The following is a 17,719-nucleotide window of genomic DNA, read 5'->3' as shown; positions in this document are numbered from 1 at the left end:
TAATGTTTTAACAGACATGCACAGAATAATGCCTGCTAATATTACTCAAGGTTGGAAGGGAAATAGGTTGGATTCGAATCTCTGGACCACAAGGCCGTGACATAATTTTAGTCCCCTCTAGGATCCAACATTATAAATTCATTCAGATGCAAGTGGAAGAATCCAAATTAGTTTTGTATTCTCTTTTTTTAAGATTTGCTCCTACCTGGCCAACATCTCATGGACAGACACTCAGACAATATCCTGCATCTAACCCTATAGTCAATGCTCCCTCTTCCGACGGTATTTATTTACATAATTTATTTTCCTTTTTGACTTTCTGATTTACCTTCTGGCAGGACACTGACACTACATTAGCCAGTTTGATTTGTGTTGAGAATTAATTTTTGCTGAACTTTTCAGATAGAGCAGTGCATCACTAGCACATAAGCTGTTCTGGCACTAAGAAAATAACCTGCACCTTAAATTAAATTTTTAAAAAAGAGAGGGGGGAGAAAGCAGAGACATTTCCACAATTGGGTCTCTTTAGCTTGGAGGAGACTGAGGGGTGACCTCATTAATGTTTATAGATATATAAAGGGTGAGTGTCACAAGGATGGAGCCAGGCTCTTCTTGGTGACAACCGATGATAGGACAAGGGGTGATGGGTACAAACTGGAACAGAAAAGGTTCCACTTAAATATGACAACAAACTTGTTGGGGGTGAGGGTGTCAGAGCCTGGCCGAGGCTGCCCAGGGAGGCTGTGGAGTCTCCTTCTCTGCAGACATTCAAACCCGCCTGGACCCCTTCCTGTGGAACCTCAGCTGGGTGTTCCTGCTCCATGGGGGGATTGCACTGGATGAGCTTTCCAGGTCCCTTTCAACCCTGACATTCTGGGATTCTGTGATAAGGAAAACTAGCTGTCCAATTGGAATTTTTCTTATATTACTGAGAATATCAGGTCAGAAATATTAAAGGCTATTTCAAAATAAAATGCAGTAGTAGAGTCCCAGCGGCCCAATAACAATATCCTTTCCCCATTGTCCTGACCTTGTTTGCTTGGAAACAAAGCACACAAATGATTCTGTCATTCCAGAAACTTTATAAACAGGCAATGCCTTGTTTGCCCGTTCTTCCTACAGAGAGAAACAACAGCGTAAACGGACTCAAAATCTGCTTGCATGCCTTGGAAAACCTAAAATGAAGGGCTGCCGAGCAATCCAGAAGCAACATGGGCTATGGGGATTCAGTACAGAGAAAACTCCTATTTTGGGGCCCAGCAATATTAGGGAAATACTGCCATAAATATCATCCTTGCTCAATTATTTAACTTTGGTCATAATTAAAAGAGACAAAAATAAAACAGAAACACAACAACATTGCTTTCCCAACAATCCCAAAATCAATTTTACTACAAAAACTACCGATTGTCCCCACTTACTATCCCAGAATGGCTCATATTTGATCACGTTATTTAGCACAACCGAGGCACAAAGCTATTTTAAGGACACACTGTTTCACATATTCTTATTACCAAACAGGGTGTGTTGCAATTATAAAAGGGTTTCAGTATTTAAAGTCGCTGATCAAAATTGTGATGCAATTGTTTATATGTTTCCAGGGAGACCTAAAAAGCTAGAAAACACCTGTCGGTTTTAAGAGGTTCCCATGGGAGATTTTAAACATGGAGTTAGAAATTACACAAATGCCTCTGCGGTTCCTGAGTTTTGTTTCTTTTTGGCCCTGGAAATTTACAGAATCCGTAAATATACGGATTTAATACATTTGAAAATTTATGAGCTACTGCTCAACCGCTGCAAATCCTTAAGGAGCAAATTCTGACGTGGCACCAGTTCCCAGCAAATGCAGCACTTCTGATATTCAAATGCTGTATTATTTCTAACTATTGATTTTTACAAGCTGAAACTACCCAATAAAGTTCCCCTTTCCTTCTACCCAAATATTCAAAACAATGTTTTGAAGCTGCATTTATATTCGGAGATACAATTCATCAATACATATCAAATCAATACGGTATTTAAAACTAAAAGAATTTCAAAAGACCAATACTGCGAAGAATCTTTAAGGAAAGCATTATGCACTTCTGATCTAATGAGATTAAAAAAAACAATAAAAACTTCAATTATGAGAAAGATGAATGTATATGAAACGCAAGCACTAATGAGCTGGTCCCACCTGCCTTTGGCCCGGGGAAGAGGGGACTCCCCTACGCTCCTGCTTTGCTGTTGATGGGATGAAACAAATCGGTGCTGAACTTGGGCATTTTTCCCCTCGAGCTTTGAAGCTTCTGTCCCAGAGGAAAATTCCAGTTTCTCTGCAGAGCTAAAACCCGCCGTCAGCCCCTCGCTTCGGCCTGTGAATGGCCGCAGTGTTCGGCGCCGTGGGACGAGAGCCCAACACAAAGGGGATTTGTGGTTCCTCAAGCCAGGCTGGAGCAGTAGCCTAACTACACATCAACAGATGTCCTTCTGTCACCTCCGGTGGAAAAATCATCCAAAGTAATACAATATTTTTCTTTAAAATGACAGCTTGCTTCATTTCATTCTTGATTTTGAAACAACTTTCAGGAGCTACCATCAAAGCCGCGGAGTATCTTGAAATGAAAGGCAACTGGGAAGTGCGCTCACCTAAGTGACAGCTACACCTCAGCCAGATTCAATTCATTAAAAATAAATGAGGGCAGATCTTGCTATAAAAAACATTTTTATGACGAAGTCGTTAATGCACGTAACAATACATTGGCAAGGTGTTCAGGCTGTTGGGGTGTTCAGCATGGAGAAGAGAAGAGAAGCTCCGGGAGACCTCACTGCAGCCTTTCTGTACTTAAACAGGGTTGGTAAGAAAGATGGGGACAGACTTCTTAGCAGGGCCTGTTGTGATAGGACAAGGGGTGATGGGTTTAAACTAAAGGAGGGAGATTCAGGCTGGACATGAGGAAGGAATTGTTGGCCCTGAGGGTGGTGAGAGCCTGGCCCAGGTTGGCCAGAGAGGTGGTGGATGAACCATCCCTGGAGACATCCCAGGCCAGGCTGGACGGGGCTCTGAGCAACCTGAGCTGGTGAAGATGTCCCTGCTCATGGCAGGGGTGGCACTGGGGGAGCTGGGAAGGTCCCTTCAACCCAAACCATTCTACGATTCTTTGGATTCGGGTTTTCCTTATTTAAAGCAGAAACAAGCAAGCCCATCACCCTTACCAGCTCCAGCTTCTGCCCTGCACATGGTTGTACTGAGAAGGTGATGACCAACAAAGCCAGGAACCCACAAGCCCACTTCCACCTTTCAAACCCTGCCCTTTCTGCGAGTTTTTTGTCACTTTGCCCATATTCCACCGAACCTGAACATCACCACAAGCTTCTCTCAAATTTACTGTTCTCCATTATCTTCATCTCAGCTTTCCCCAACCAGCTGTTTCCTGACACAAGCCACCTCCACATCCGGAAACTAAACATCAACAGGCTGCAGCTGCACTTCAAATCTTAAAATCACACCTCATTTTATTCCCCTTCGAACTGTCCGTGAACTTTGTCTACCAATATTTTATCAGGTTATCATTGTTATTCCTATACAAGAAATAATACATGAAAAATATTTCAGTCTATTTGTCTTGTTCTGTTGGCTTTGATAAGTTTCTTTTAGCTGCAAGAATCACTCCCAATATATGTATAGACACACACAGATATATAAAACACTACCCAATACTGGACCTGGACCAGTTAATCTCCCCAGGTTTCCTTCAACAGAGTGAGGGACAAGGTGGAACAAGCATCTTGAGACAAGAAGTGCCCACAGCACAGAGCAGAAACCCACAGGTCGCCTGAATTATCCAGAGGACTCTCTAACAACTAAAGACAGAGCTCAAATAAACCAGGTTTAGGGGTACATTGCTGGGGAGCACACACACTCAAATGTATAAACTGGGAAATACAGGTTTTCAAATTTCTGGTAATATTAAAATAGTGATGTGCCTAGGTTCCTAGAAGTTTTAATTATGTGATGGTCACATATAATTTGCTTTTCAAAACACATGAATACATTAATCTTGGAAAAAACACAGTATTATTAATATCTTCTATATACACAGTATATACTTCAGGCTGGTAAGTGTACTAGCAGGAGCACGCCTCATACATAGATACAACAGGTTGAAAGCTTATCCAACCAGCAAGTTTCCATTCTGATCATGGTAAAAGTGATCACGTTAAAATACAGACAGCGTGAATATACAGCTCTTATACACATAAATTCAGCATTTCATGTATGTAAACACCAAATGACCATCACGAGGCAGCCCACCCTGCTCTGCCAGCAGGCAGGGGCACAACCTCCTTCACCTGCTCCCAAAAACGGAGCAATAGCACAAATTCACCCCACGCAGCCTGTGAGAGGACTGCAGAGCATACCTCATTCTCCTTGATAAGAGAATAATCCAGATACTGGAAGACAGAATATCCCAGCTCCAAGTTGAACTCTGATGCTCCGTGTGCGTGGAACCACAATACACCACTGTTCTCCACTGAACTTCAATCTGTCCATCTAATTAGTACGGGAGCATAGGAACCTAAGCATTAAAGCGCTATCAGAGGGGCACATCACTCTCTGCAGGACAAGCCTTTTAGGTTTGGTTTTGGTTTGTTTGGTTGGTTTTAATGTTTTTAAAAGCAAAACGCACTACAAACGTTTTCCATAAATCTACTTTTTATAAAAGGAAATGCCTTCAAAGTGATCCAACCATGAATTTTATTACACTAACAGATATCTATTAACACATCCCACGGGTCTGCTGTTGACCTTGAATCATCAGCCAGTTTCTTGGCCATAACGAAACACACCTACAGCGAGGCGTAAATGAGGATATGTTATTTTCTGTAATAGAGCCCCAGACACTTGAAAACCACTTGAACCACAACAGGCCTTTACTTTGTGTTTGCTACACAGACGATGTTTCCGTTACCAGTCATGCGACAGTTATTACAGGGTTTAGCACTAAGGGTGAAAGCCCAGTGATGAGGATTAGAACACAGGCGCTCGCTTCCAAACACATATTTTGAGGAAGTAATTGTCATGCATCTGAGTCACCAACAGCTTCACTAACATATTTGACAAGCAGTTTAATGAAAAGCAAACCCGGTGTGTTCAATCAGTAGTGAGGATATTAACAACGTGGATGCAACAAGGGTTGAGAGCAGCAGGTCGGAGGGACACCCGCGCATCAACGCCGTCAAGAACGTGACGGCACGTTGAGCAACACGTTAAGTGAATAAGCAGAAATCCACCAACTTTTCAACATGCCTTTGCATAATAACATCATGATTTAAGACACTAAAAGCCACCCAAGGAAGTGGTGGATAGATATGGGACTGTGTAACAGCGCAGGACAGCAGCACAGTTTACGTTCAGCTCTAAGAAAAGAGCAGAACCTTGAAGTTTTGAAGGACGCTATGTTCAGTGATAGATTAAACTTTAGAGTTTGAAATGTATATACATTCAGGTATGCAGGCAAAAACAACCCCTCTGAAGACTGGCACACAGCTGTGAACGCATTTCTAGCTGAAAAACTGACAAAACCTCGCTTTTCTCCCCCTGGCCCCTCAACAGCTGGGCATATTTCTGCAAAGCTCCGTCCGGCGGGATAGTTCCTTCCTTTCCCACGCCCGGGAGCCGGTTCCGATTACAGCTCCCGCCATGGCAGCGTCCCACGGGGCCACGGCCCGGCCCTCGCAGCGGGGCGCCCTGGGGACAACGGCTCAAGGATGCTCTGTCCCCAAATCACGCCGTGTCCTTTTAAAGGGGCTGAACAGTTTGGAGGGGATCTCAGCAGACCCGAGCCAGGCTGGATGGGAAACAGTGCGTTCTTATTTATCCACCTTCCAAGAAGTCCAAGGTGAGATTTGTCTCCAAAAGTACCGCCGCCTTGAGGGTCCCAACTTGCACCACCTTAAAAACCAAAATGACTTTTCTTCTTTAACTCCTATTTCAATAGAAGTACACAATGCAAAGCTGTTCTTCAAGAACACCTTCACCAAAGCATCCTGCATAGTATAAATTACTTAAAATTTTAGTACTGTATGGATTACAGGGGCAGGCTGGAGATAAACCAGCAGCTATTCCCAGGCTCTGTGCTCTCACCCCTGGGTTTCAGTTCTCTTCTATCAAACCCTCAGAGAGGAACAGAAGGTACCTCCACTTCCCGCAGACGCTGACAGCTGTGAAAATACCAATTGCAGTCAGATATCGGTCAGAAAGGTCAATGCCTCGAAGAAGTTGGTATATTTGAGCCTTACATCTGGGTAGGAACAACCCCAGGTTCCAGTATAAGTTGGGGAATGACCTATTAGAGAGCAGTGTAGGGGAAAGGGACCTGGGGGTTCTGGGGACAGCAGGGTGACCATGAGCCAGCACTGGGCCCTTGTGGCCAGGAAGGCCAATGGTACCTGGGGTGGGTTAGAAGGGGGTGGTCAGTAGGTCAGAGAGGTTCTCCTGCCCCTCTGCTCTGCCCTGGGGAGACCACACCTGGAATATTGTGTCCAGTTGTGGCCCCTCAGTTCCAGAAGGACAGGGAACTGCTGCAGAGAGTCCAGCGCAGCCACCAAGATGCTGAAGGGAGTGGAGCATCTCCCGTGTGAGGAAAGGCTGAGGGAGCTGGGGCTCTGGAGCTGGAGGAGACTGAGGGGGGACTCATTCATGTTTACAGATATATAAAGGGAGAGTGTCAGGAGGATGGAGCCAGGCTCCTAGGCTGCCCAGGGAGGTTGTGGAGTCTCCTTCTGTGCAGACATTCAAACCCGCCTGGACACCTTCCTGTGGAACCTCAGCTGGGTGTTCCTGCTCCATGGGGGGATTGACCTGGATGAGCTTTCCAGGTCCCTTCCAACCCCTGACATTCTGGGATTATCAGGGAACAGTATGGCATAAACTGTTTCCAACTTTGCCAGCGGTACTTTCACACTGGTTTTCTCTCCTTAGATGCAGAAGATGCCACGGAGGCTCAGTCACTGCAGGATCTATTTTGCCAGGTGTTTTTTAAGCAAAACCAACATCAGAAATATTGACATTACAGCTGCTAAAACTGACGTGAAAGAGATAAGTAGATGAGGAAGGACTGAGCACCCGCAAAAAAATAACCCAAATCCCTAAAAGATATTGTGCATAATTAACCTGCTAAATTTATTATATTTAAACATAACATTACTGGAGGAAAAAGCAACATGTGGAGCCACCGGTGGGACAGCAGCCTGGTAGAGCTGAGCCTGGAGATGTGACTGCACACAGAGCCACATTAAACCTGCAACCTCTTCTGCAAGGCATTAAGCTTTCATTTCCAAGAATAAACTGCTAACCAAGGGCCTTTGGAAATGTAAAACACTCTTTAATTTTTAAAGGAAGTTATTCAAGTTTCTTCCTCTGAAGATGCTGGTAAAGGAGGCCAAAAAGGGCAAATAGTTTGATCTAGTAGAGCAATTCTCAAGCTTTTTCAGTACAAATTACAGCTCCACCAAGTCACACCTCCATGTAACTTCTAAATGGTTCCTGCAGTTTGCCAGTCAAAGATATTAAAATAAAGGACAAAGAGAAGAACCTGACTGCCAAGAGCTCTTGTGTAAATCATTCTGTATCCCAGGTCAAGCCATGGTCTGCTCAGCTGAAACAGAATCAGAGCAATTCTCCTGGAAAAATCCCACATTATAACAGTACCAATTATCCCAACGCCACATCTTCCCAAGTTTGTTTCTAATAGATTAAACTAAGTAGTGCGAATAGGTCATTATTTAAATATAGCTCCCTGTTTCCACCTTTTCCTTTCCTCCTTGCCTTCCCAGAAATATTTAAGTCATCAAAGCTTCCTCTCCCCCCAGCTCTGCCGGGAAAAGGAGAAGCGCTGGAGGTGGGAGGTTAGTGGGTGAAAAACAGATTAGAATTCAGTGTTGTATTGGTGGCCTCGAAATGTGCCCTCAGCTGAGTTTACAATTTGGCTTTTCGAGGTTGATCAGCACACCTGTAATTTAAAAGCAATTCTAAGCAGTGAGCTGGGTGGTTTGAGTTAAAATTAACGAGCTTTTGACAACTGCAAACAAAACGATAACGTGAATCCATTTCAACTCATCCATGTATTTAACAGGAAAAGCATATATCATTTTAACTTGGTTTTACAAAGGGTTTTCTTCGGTAATGTGAAAGCTGGTTTACCATGATCTTGCTCTCAGTAGCAATTTGCAAACTTGGCCCAATTGTGTAAGATCAGTAGGAAGACAGGTAGCAGATACATTAATCCTGTTGCGTAATTAAAGTGACATCGTGCAGTATGATCGAATGCATTAACGGAACGCAAATGTAAATTAAAAAACTAGGAGAGCACTCGAGCCATCTAAACCTGTAGAACACAGGATACAAACGTGATTCATCGCCTGCTTAAATCAATAGCCTACTACTCAAGCAATATACAGGATATTACAGCAGAAACCAAGGCTGGGAATGCAAAGAAAAGTAACGATCGAAGGATGAAAAACAAAGACAACAAGGTTAAATGGCAAAAGATAATAAAAATTAAGTACATTTTGAAAGTCTAAAACTTGCAACTGAAGCACACTGGGAGCAAGAGACCAGCCAGGTAAGTCAGGCAAGGAAAGACCTTAATAAATAAAGGCAAATTCTCTGCAGATTTTACACACAGATGTGCTTACAAATTGCGACATTACACCAAAACTAAACTAAAAGACAGAAAGGCTGGTTGAAAAGTGAATTGCACCTCTAAGAAACAAATTAGAAAGCATTCCACTTCACAGTGAAAACCGCTTTGAAGCTGAAGAACTACGGCTCTTGGCAAAGAAATATTTACAGAGCCTTTATCAAATATACTGATGACAAGAGGGTCTTCAACCACAAATTCTCATTGTTGGCTTCAAGTTGTGATTACACAGGCTCTCTCTTCTTGGTCAGGTTATAGTTTGTTGCTGATAAAGATTTTCATTCAAAGAACCAAGGGATGTAAAAAATTATATTAGCAAATGCCAAGATACACAGAGACGTATCAGGAACTTCATGGAGTGCGGTCCCACCCTTGGGAACACATGGGACACCAAAAGACCATGGGGACCATGACCTTCAAGCGGCAAGAGCGCAGGCCAGGGAGGTACTAGCTCTATACAAACAACCAAACTATTCTGTCCCCATTACTCCATGTCCACAGGAAAACTCTATTTGAAAGCATCATGCTCCCACAATTCACCTCAGTCTGGTTACGCTGGCCAATAATCCAAATTACTCTGCTAGTCTTCAGTCAGTCCCTTGGAAGGGGCATCATCATGAACTACAGCAGAGCTCTATTAAGCTAAGCTTTCTTTAGACGTTATTCCAGATGACAGAGATATTGATTTTACTGAAGAGGAAGAAAACTCAAGAACGATTAAAGAAACACTCAACCACCAGGAAACCCCAAACCAATTGGTCTCCGAAGAGCAAGATCTTGTCCTGAAAGTGGAATTGAATATTTCATTCTGGATTATCCCCTAGTGCCTCCAGAGCAACAAACCCAAGAAATGGCAAGATTCTTAATTCATCCAACTCCCTTGCTGTGGTAGAAAAGTTCATCCTCCAGCTTATCTAATGACTTTGTCCTGATCTTTTTGAGCAACAGGAATAACACAATTTTCACTCACTTCCCTTATGAATCTTCTTTTATTTCCTTATTTGCTTTTTCTTAAAAATTCACATGACTATTGACCCAAAGCCTTTTTGAGGCTGAATTCTTCCTGGTGATTCTTGATGTCATTGCATCTTCAGTGTGTGTTGCCTTCAGAAAACAGTAATTGATGCAGCTTCATCCGTCCTGACCCTCCTGCCTCTTCTCAACAGCAATAACCCAAAAACTGTCACTGTTTTCCCCCACTTTGTATCTCATCTCACCTCTACCTGATTTACAGGTTTGTGTTTTGGTTTTATCTGCTCAGATCTCTCATTCTTATTGAAAATTACTACTTTACATTAGAAAATCTCCAATAACTTAAGTTTTCAGGACTGAGCACTTTTTCCTTTCTACAGTGGGGAAAAAAAGGGATAGAAAACCCCACGACTGAGTTGTGCCACATTTTTCCAGCGACAACAAGCTGTCATTGCAAGCAATAAACTACCCCAACAGATTTCTTTCTGGTTTTATTTCTTCCCCCTGCCAGGAAACACCTTTGCACGCAGATCCATCACCTCTGCATGGGCAGTTTTTAAATCTGCCATCACCACCGTGAGTCACCAGCCAGGAGCCACAGGAAAAAAGGCATTTTTAGGGCATCGCTGTTGGACACACGTACTCCAGGACAAGGAGGATAGGAAAAAAGCAGCTTTGAATGCCACACTTGTTCAGGGAGCTGTTTCGCTGGAGATAATCAGTTGGCTGGCTTACTTAGGAAGAAAAATCTGAGCACACTGCAATCAAAATCCAGCCCAGCACCATCAGCCTCTCCTATCAGCAAGACAATCTCCCACCTATTCTTCCATTTCCCAAAGGCATCTTCTGCAGACAACGCCGAGGATTTTGGCAGGCAGGAGGATATCGCTGATGGAATTATTACACCTGCGGTAAGTCGACTGAATTTAAAAGCACGGCGCTGTGCACACACCTTAAAAATATGTTCTGCTTTGTGAAGAACTCAAAAATAAATCCTGTACAAATACTTCGATACATTGCTGCTGCCGAGTTTTGTCTAATCTCGGTCTTACCAGTATCTCGTTTCAACACTTAGACAAGCTTTCCAGCCTGTTGTACGTTTATATTTAAAAGACATCAACATGTCAGCAAAAAGTTTGGAATAAATACAGCCACTTTTTAACGCTTAGAGCATTTGGGATCATACAATACATATTGTTATCAGACAGACATCACTGGGATGAAACCTCGTGCAAAAGGATACAGGAAAATAAAAAGCTAAAATTACAGCTAAAAAGGACGCAGAAAGCCTGAGCAGAGCAGCCTGGTGGCTACAGCCACTTTTCATTCAGCTTGAATTTTGCTGCATCACACCAAACACCACTTAAAGCAATATCTGAATCGTTCCCTAAGACAGCACTCAACCCATCAAACGAGCATCACATCCAGGGTACCCATAAACGATGCTCCGCCAAGAATGCATCATTCAGAACTCTTTAATAATGTATCCATTCAATTTACAACACTTCCGATTAGGGGGCACCAAATTATATTTTAGGTTACAGAGGGATCCTGCTTTCATTAATATTGTATCAAGAAATCGATAATGAAACGCCCATCAAGAAACAAAGACCCGCTCACCACATCATCGCAACAGCAGCCCAGGTTTGGCGGCTCCGCTGCCGCATCCCGGGCCGCGAGGATGCGGTGATGGAAAGTCACAGCATCCCAGTCTGAGTTTGCATACATGATTCACCTGGAGCGCTAGGTAGCACTGTTCTGACTACACTATTTATATATTAATTAAAAAAAAAAGTACATCTTTAAAACGCAGTGTACACATTACATTCCACGGTGAACTAAGGGCTTATCTCTAAATTCAAACATGAGGATTACAGTAACAAGCCTTCCGTTTCAAACAAGCAGCAATTTCTTATGCCTCTCTCCATCTGCTCTGAGTAACCCTGACAAAACTCCTAAGAGTTACACTTTCCAGTAAGCTCAGATATAAAACTACACTCCGCAATCTCTCCAGCTCTGCTCCACGCAGACATCGGCCACCACCACCCAGCCGGTCCCTTCTTACATCAATGACCTTGTAGCAAAAACATTCATTTTCTTGCCATCTGCTTTTGCTGAGAAATCTTCCAGGTACTTCCAGAGACAGTCATTCCCCTCCATGTTTCTATATAAGGGCAGGTTTTTTCCACTAAAGCGCCTTCATTCATTGACGATGGCCTTCAAGGGCTCTGATACAACCTTCAGACGCAGGATCTCCAGCCGGTTTCAAGCCCTGCCATAAATTTAACCTGACAAGTATTTTGGAAGTAAGGACTGAGATACAGTATCACATTTACACAATGACAGTATCATTCAAAAGAGGCACAAAGGTACATAATCCTCAAGTTCTCTATAAAACTGAACAAGTTCTCATGCAGAACCTCCCATTCCTTGAGTAAGGAGGGTGTGCTGGGCTCACACCAGCAAGGCAAACATTCACTGTTCCCTTTTATCTTCTGATTCTCCATCCCACACAGCACCCAGCACTTGCCTTGGCTGGTGTTTATTCCCCACTACAGTACGAGTGACCTGCTCCGAAATCTCAGTGAACACATTTACAGGACATTTTCAAACATGAAGCATATAAGCACTTCACCGTGCGTCGCTGCCTTCTCAGCGAACACCAAGCAGAGCTGCGCCAAGGCAGCGTTGTGCTGCCCATTTCCTACAGCTCTTGTTCACTTTGCAGCTTGTCAACCTGTGTTCACCCATTTTTCTTCATGTAACCTCTTAAATGAAAGAGAAAAAGGTCACCAAGTACACCGGTCGGAGCATTCCTGTAACACGCTCTGAAACTACACGAGTCTGCAGCTTTGGTCCAATGGCTCAAAAAAGATAATCAAGTTATGGCCCAACTTGTCTTACAGAAGAATCAAAAAGTTCATGAAAGGCACAGTGTGCAAGGGAGATTTTTCTCAAATAAATGTATTTACTGAGCGCAAGTTTTGCTATAACAAAGCACACATGGGTTAACCCAGCTAAACTGCACAACAGCTCTGCCCATCCTCTGCTCCAGCTTCACAAGAGGAAGGTCCTACACAAACCTCCAACCTGCAGAATCCCCAAACCATCGTCTTTCAGGTTCCAGTTCCTTCAGCTCAGATGGTGCATCTCTGACTTGTGATCCGGGAGCCAGAAATGTAATGAAGGGCAGGGGAAGGAAAATAAGACCAAGGAAAAAAAACAGGCATTCAAGACAGTTCTGGCAGAGAGCAGCTCTTAACTCACATAGATGTAAAAACCTGATTGAGCTTGGTAAGAGATAAACACGTAAAGTGGAAAGGGGGAAAGAAAGCAATACATAAAAGTGAACTAGGACCCAAATGTGCTAAAATGATCATCTTTGAACCTGCAAACCACAGGCTGAGGATAAATTACTGAAGTCCGAACAGCAGCACTACACTGATTCCAAGTACATAAAGATGTCTGGTTTTATTAAAGGTGTTGGGGGCATAGAAAACTTTTAAATGAGGAATTCAATTTTTACCTTTTACATGGTAGGATATATTAAAAGCATTTAAGGAGTACAGAGTACGTTATTCAAAGCACAGCAAGCAAGGATGGCTGGTGTAACACAGCTCCTATGTAATTTGTTTATTTGTAAGCAGAGACAGAACAAATCAAAGCAACCAAACACTACACCCACAGCATTTTGTTTCACACATTATTTTCTTCCCCTTCTTCTCACACATTTTCAAAACAACCAATTTTGTTACTTGAGAAAAAAAAAACCCACCACATTTTTGGGTTAACTCCTTTCAGTCCCCCTAATGCAAAGCCCCTATACGTGATATTTACATCCACACCAGCACATCCCCACTCACCTCTGAGCCCTCAGCCCGAGGGTCCCTGCTTGTCCCAGCTCCATCGTGACCCCCATCTCTATCAGGGCCACCACCCCCAGCACAATGCAGAGGCAGCAAGACCCACAAGCCCTTCGGTGCTATTGAGAGCAATTAGAGATCGTTACCCCAATTAGGGACTCCTCAAGACCCAACTTCCACCTGAGCAAGATGAGGCCAGTACCACCTGTATCATCCCACATCAAGGCTTACACGGTTTTATCTGTCACCCAGCAGAGCAAACCTGGAACTTGCCTCCTGAATGAGGAGAATGCACTATATCGACATAAAAATCACTTTTAAATGATACTGAGTTTCCAGCTGAATGTCATTAATTTTCATCAACATGCACAGATGCCAAGATTGCCATGCATGTAATAAATATTTTTCAATTCTCAGCCTCTTTATTTCTGCTAAGTCTTCTCATAGAGCCTATAATGTCTTAGAAAAAAAACAACCTCAAGAAGCTCTGTCTTTCCTTTTAACTCAGCAGCCTCTACCCCACACAAATCAGACACAGGCAGTGGTTTAGAAGCTGCGCGGCCGAATGCACAGCAAATCACCTCACCCTATGGAAATCAGCCACAAGAAAAGGGACCTCACAGAACAACTTAAAGAAATTAAGGCACACCCTTTGCTAATTAAAAACCGCTGTTCAATATCACAGCAGATCTCCATTAACCCTTTCTACAACCCACAATTAAAGCAAAAAAAAAAATTCTAATGATGGGAAACAGTTAGAAGTCATCTTTACATTATCTTTGTGAGGTTTGTCATTATTTTTCCCAGTATTTCAAGCAAAACCATATGCACAGGGGAGAAAAACCACAATACCTTTGTCCTTGGAAGTAACAAATTTGACTTTTTCCATTAAAGCATCATTTGCTTTCTCCTTCACAGTCTGTATAAGGAAAACGCAAAGTTTTTCACCAGCTGCAGGATTTACAGCTCCCTCCATACAACCAGGTGCTTTCCTTGCGCTTCCTCGGGACCACCAGAGAGCACAAAGGCAACACGGGCAGCAGCACCGACCCCGGTTCCTCCGGGCGCCATCGGCCACATGAACCAGCCAGCCAACACCTTCACAATCCAATAAATGACACAAATAGAACCGTGCAGCTTTTAGACAACACTAATCTTGTCCAAGGGAGGATAAAAGAGTTTCTACGTAGCCATGTCATCCCTCAGTTGTTGGTCCTGTCCATCTGAACGCTGCACATACCCACAGTCCCGGGATGCAAACGGTGTGGATGTGCTGACAAGAAATAAATGGCTTTTTAGAGCTAAAGTTCACATACGGGGGCTGGAGGAGAGCCCGGCAGCCGAGACACCGTGTTTCCCACTCGGGTGGCGGGGAGATGAGTTAATGGGGTTGCCTGACACTGGGGCGCACAGCGCTTGGCTGTTCCCTCGGTCCCAAATTATCCCGCATCGCCCAAACCCCCATCCTGCTGTGACACCCACCCCGGCAAGGAGGCATCGGCCACCTCGCCCCGACAGAAGGGTCCCCGCTGCCCTCCGGGCTCCCACGGGAACGCGCCCATCCCTCCGGCGCATTACGGCGATAATTCCCGAGGATGAGCATCCCACTGAGAAAAGGACACGCGTGTCCCCGCCCGCCTCGGGGACACCCCCGGGCGGCAGCGCTGGCAGCCGGGGCCGGCTCCGGGAGCGAATGCAAACGCCGGTCGCTTCCCTTCCCGATGCGCACCCGCGGACGGCACGGCCTCCCGCTGGGTAACGGGGGCATCGCCCGGCCGACCCTCCGCACCCGCGGACGGGGCTGCCCGGCACCTGCGCGGCCGCCGACCAGCGTCCCCCCAATCCGCACCCGCAGCACCTGCCCCGGCGCCGCAGCATCGCCTCGCCGCTCGCCCCCTCGTTCGCTCCGCTATCCACTCACCTCGCCGGCTCCGTCGGCGGCGGCTCCGCGGGCCCCTCGGCGCCCCCGCGCAGCGGCGGCGGGCGCGGGACGCCCAGGCGCTCTCCGGCCCGGGGCGGCGGGAGAGGCGGCGGCAGCCAGGCAGGAAATTTCCCTTCGCCGCCGCCGCCGCCGCCTCCTCCTCCTCCTCCCCCTCCCCCTCCCCTCGGCGCCGCGGCGGCGGGTGCGGAGCCGCCTGGCGGACACTGGCCGCAGCCGCAGTGGGAACCCCCGGGTTCAACCACCCGGTTCAACCACCCGGCTCAATCCCCCGGATCAATCCCCCCGGGCTCCCCTGCGCTCCGGCGGGTGCTCAGTGAGCCGGGGCCGCTCCGACGGCAGAACTCCCTCCTGCGGGAAATTATCTGAGCTGCAGACGGGGAGCTGCACCTGGAATATTGTGTCCGCTTCTGGCCCCTCAGTTCCAGAAGGACAGGGAACTGCTGGAGAGAGTCCAGCGCAGCCACCAAGATGCTGAAGGGAGTGGAGCATCTCCTGTGTGAGGAAAGGCTGAGGGAGCTGGGGCTCTTGAGCTTGGAGGAGACTGAGGGGTGACCTCATTAATGTATACGAATATATAAAAGGTGTCAGGAGGAAGGAGCCAGGCTCTTCTCGGTGACAACCAATGACAGAATAAGGGGTAATGGGTACAAACTGGAACACAAGAGGTTTCACTTAAATTTGAGAAGAAACTTCTTCCCAGTGAGGGTGGCAGAGCCTGGCCCAGGCTGCCCAGGGAGGTTGTGGAGTCTCCTTCTCTGCAGACATTCAAACCCGCCTGGACACCTTCCTGTGGAACCTCAGCTGGGTGTTCCTGCTCCATGGGGGGATTGCACTGGATGAGCTTTCCAGGTCTCTTCCAACCCCTGACATTCTGGGATTCTGTGTGAGTTAACAGCGGAGTTTAAAAGAGGGCTCCAGTTTCCCGCTCAGGCACCGTCATGACTACACCACCAGCCAAAATCTGAAAAGTTGGAGCTGCTACCTGTGAGTGTTGCAAGTGGCTCGTTTCCTCCTGCACTTCCCAAAGGCAAAGCTGAGGATGCGCAGGAGCACAAGGGATGGGTGTTTTACAGCACCAAATTCTCCTTGGGCAGCAGGTGTGAGGTTGGGCATCCTCCTTTCCCGAGATCATTGGTGTGATGGAGCTTGGAGGGATCTGAGAGTCCTCTGTCAGGAGCTGGTGAGGGGCTGGAGCACAAGTCCTATGGGGAGCAGCTGAGGGACCTGGGGGGCTCAGCCTGGAGAACAGGAGCTGAGGGGAGACCTTCTGACCTCCGAAATGCCTGAGAGGAGGTAGGAGCATGGAGGGCTTGGTTTCTTCTCCCAAGTTACAAGTGATAGGATGAGAGGAAACAGCGTCAAGTTGCACCAGGGAAGGTTTAGATTGGATATTGGGAAAAATTACTTCACTGGAAGGGCTGTGGGGCATTGGAACAGGCTGCCCAGGGCCGTGGTGGAGTCACCATCCCTGGAGGGGTTTAAAAGACACGCAGAGGAGGTTCTTAGGGACATGGGTTAGCGGTGGATGTGACAGTGTTGGGTTAACGGTTGGACTCAATGATCTTGAAGGTCTTTTCCAACCAAAACAATTCTGTTATCAAACAGCCTCCCTGGATCCTTCCCCTCTCTGCTCACCCCACCATTAACATGCTGCTGTGCCACCACAGCTGGGCCGGAAGGGACCAGTCTGAGCCCTTTTGCACCCGCATCCCCCTCACAGAAACCTCTGCAGCAGCTTGGGCTGCACGGGGCCGATGAATCAGGACGGTGAAACCCAGAATAGAAACGTCAGGCTGAAAAGTAGGCCAGGGAGGAGGGGATTACTGAAGGAAAGGCGAGAATCAGGGAGGCTGAAGGCACATCTTGCTTTATTTTGTCTCCGGTCCCTAGGACAGCACCTCCTGCAAAACAAGAAAATCCCCCTACAGAAGAAATCTCTCCTCCAGGAGAACCTCACGTATATGTTACTTTCCAAAATCCATACCCGTGCATACCACATTTTAAGTGTACCAAAGGATGTCGAGACAACTAGGGGTTGTATGAAAAGATCATCAAAACAAAAATATTAGAACATCTGTGAGTGTTTGTGTCTTCCGCAGAAAACTTAATCATAGCCTAATTATGTCCCTTTGGCATCGTGTTGACTAGGAAACAGCAATTTAGTGGAATGCTGACATTTTTCAGCAGACGTGGGCAGAGCACCAGGAAGGCGTTTGATTTTAATGAACATGTTTGCAGATCAAATGCCTGCAAGTCAG

General features: G+C 45.9%; 1 protein-coding gene across 1 annotated transcript in view; it reads right to left on the bottom strand.

Annotated features, from left to right (window-relative positions):
• PTPRE (protein tyrosine phosphatase receptor type E) overlaps window positions 1-15,568 on the bottom strand; it is a 100,948-nt gene extending 85,380 nt beyond the window's left edge. The window contains exon 1 of the mRNA XM_065843515.2: window positions 15,441-15,568. The gene's annotated coding sequence lies outside the window, so the exon portion shown is untranslated. The remainder of the gene's footprint in view (window positions 1-15,440) is intronic.
• Window positions 15,569-17,719: the final 2,151 nt, after the last annotated feature.

The sequence above is a fragment of the Patagioenas fasciata genome, chromosome 8 (genome assembly GCF_037038585.1).
Source record: "Patagioenas fasciata isolate bPatFas1 chromosome 8, bPatFas1.hap1, whole genome shotgun sequence".
In the NCBI taxonomy this organism is placed as follows: Eukaryota; Metazoa; Chordata; class Aves; order Columbiformes; family Columbidae; genus Patagioenas; species Patagioenas fasciata.
Note: the sequence above shows the minus strand (reverse complement) of the source record. Positions and strands in the feature narration are given on the sequence as shown.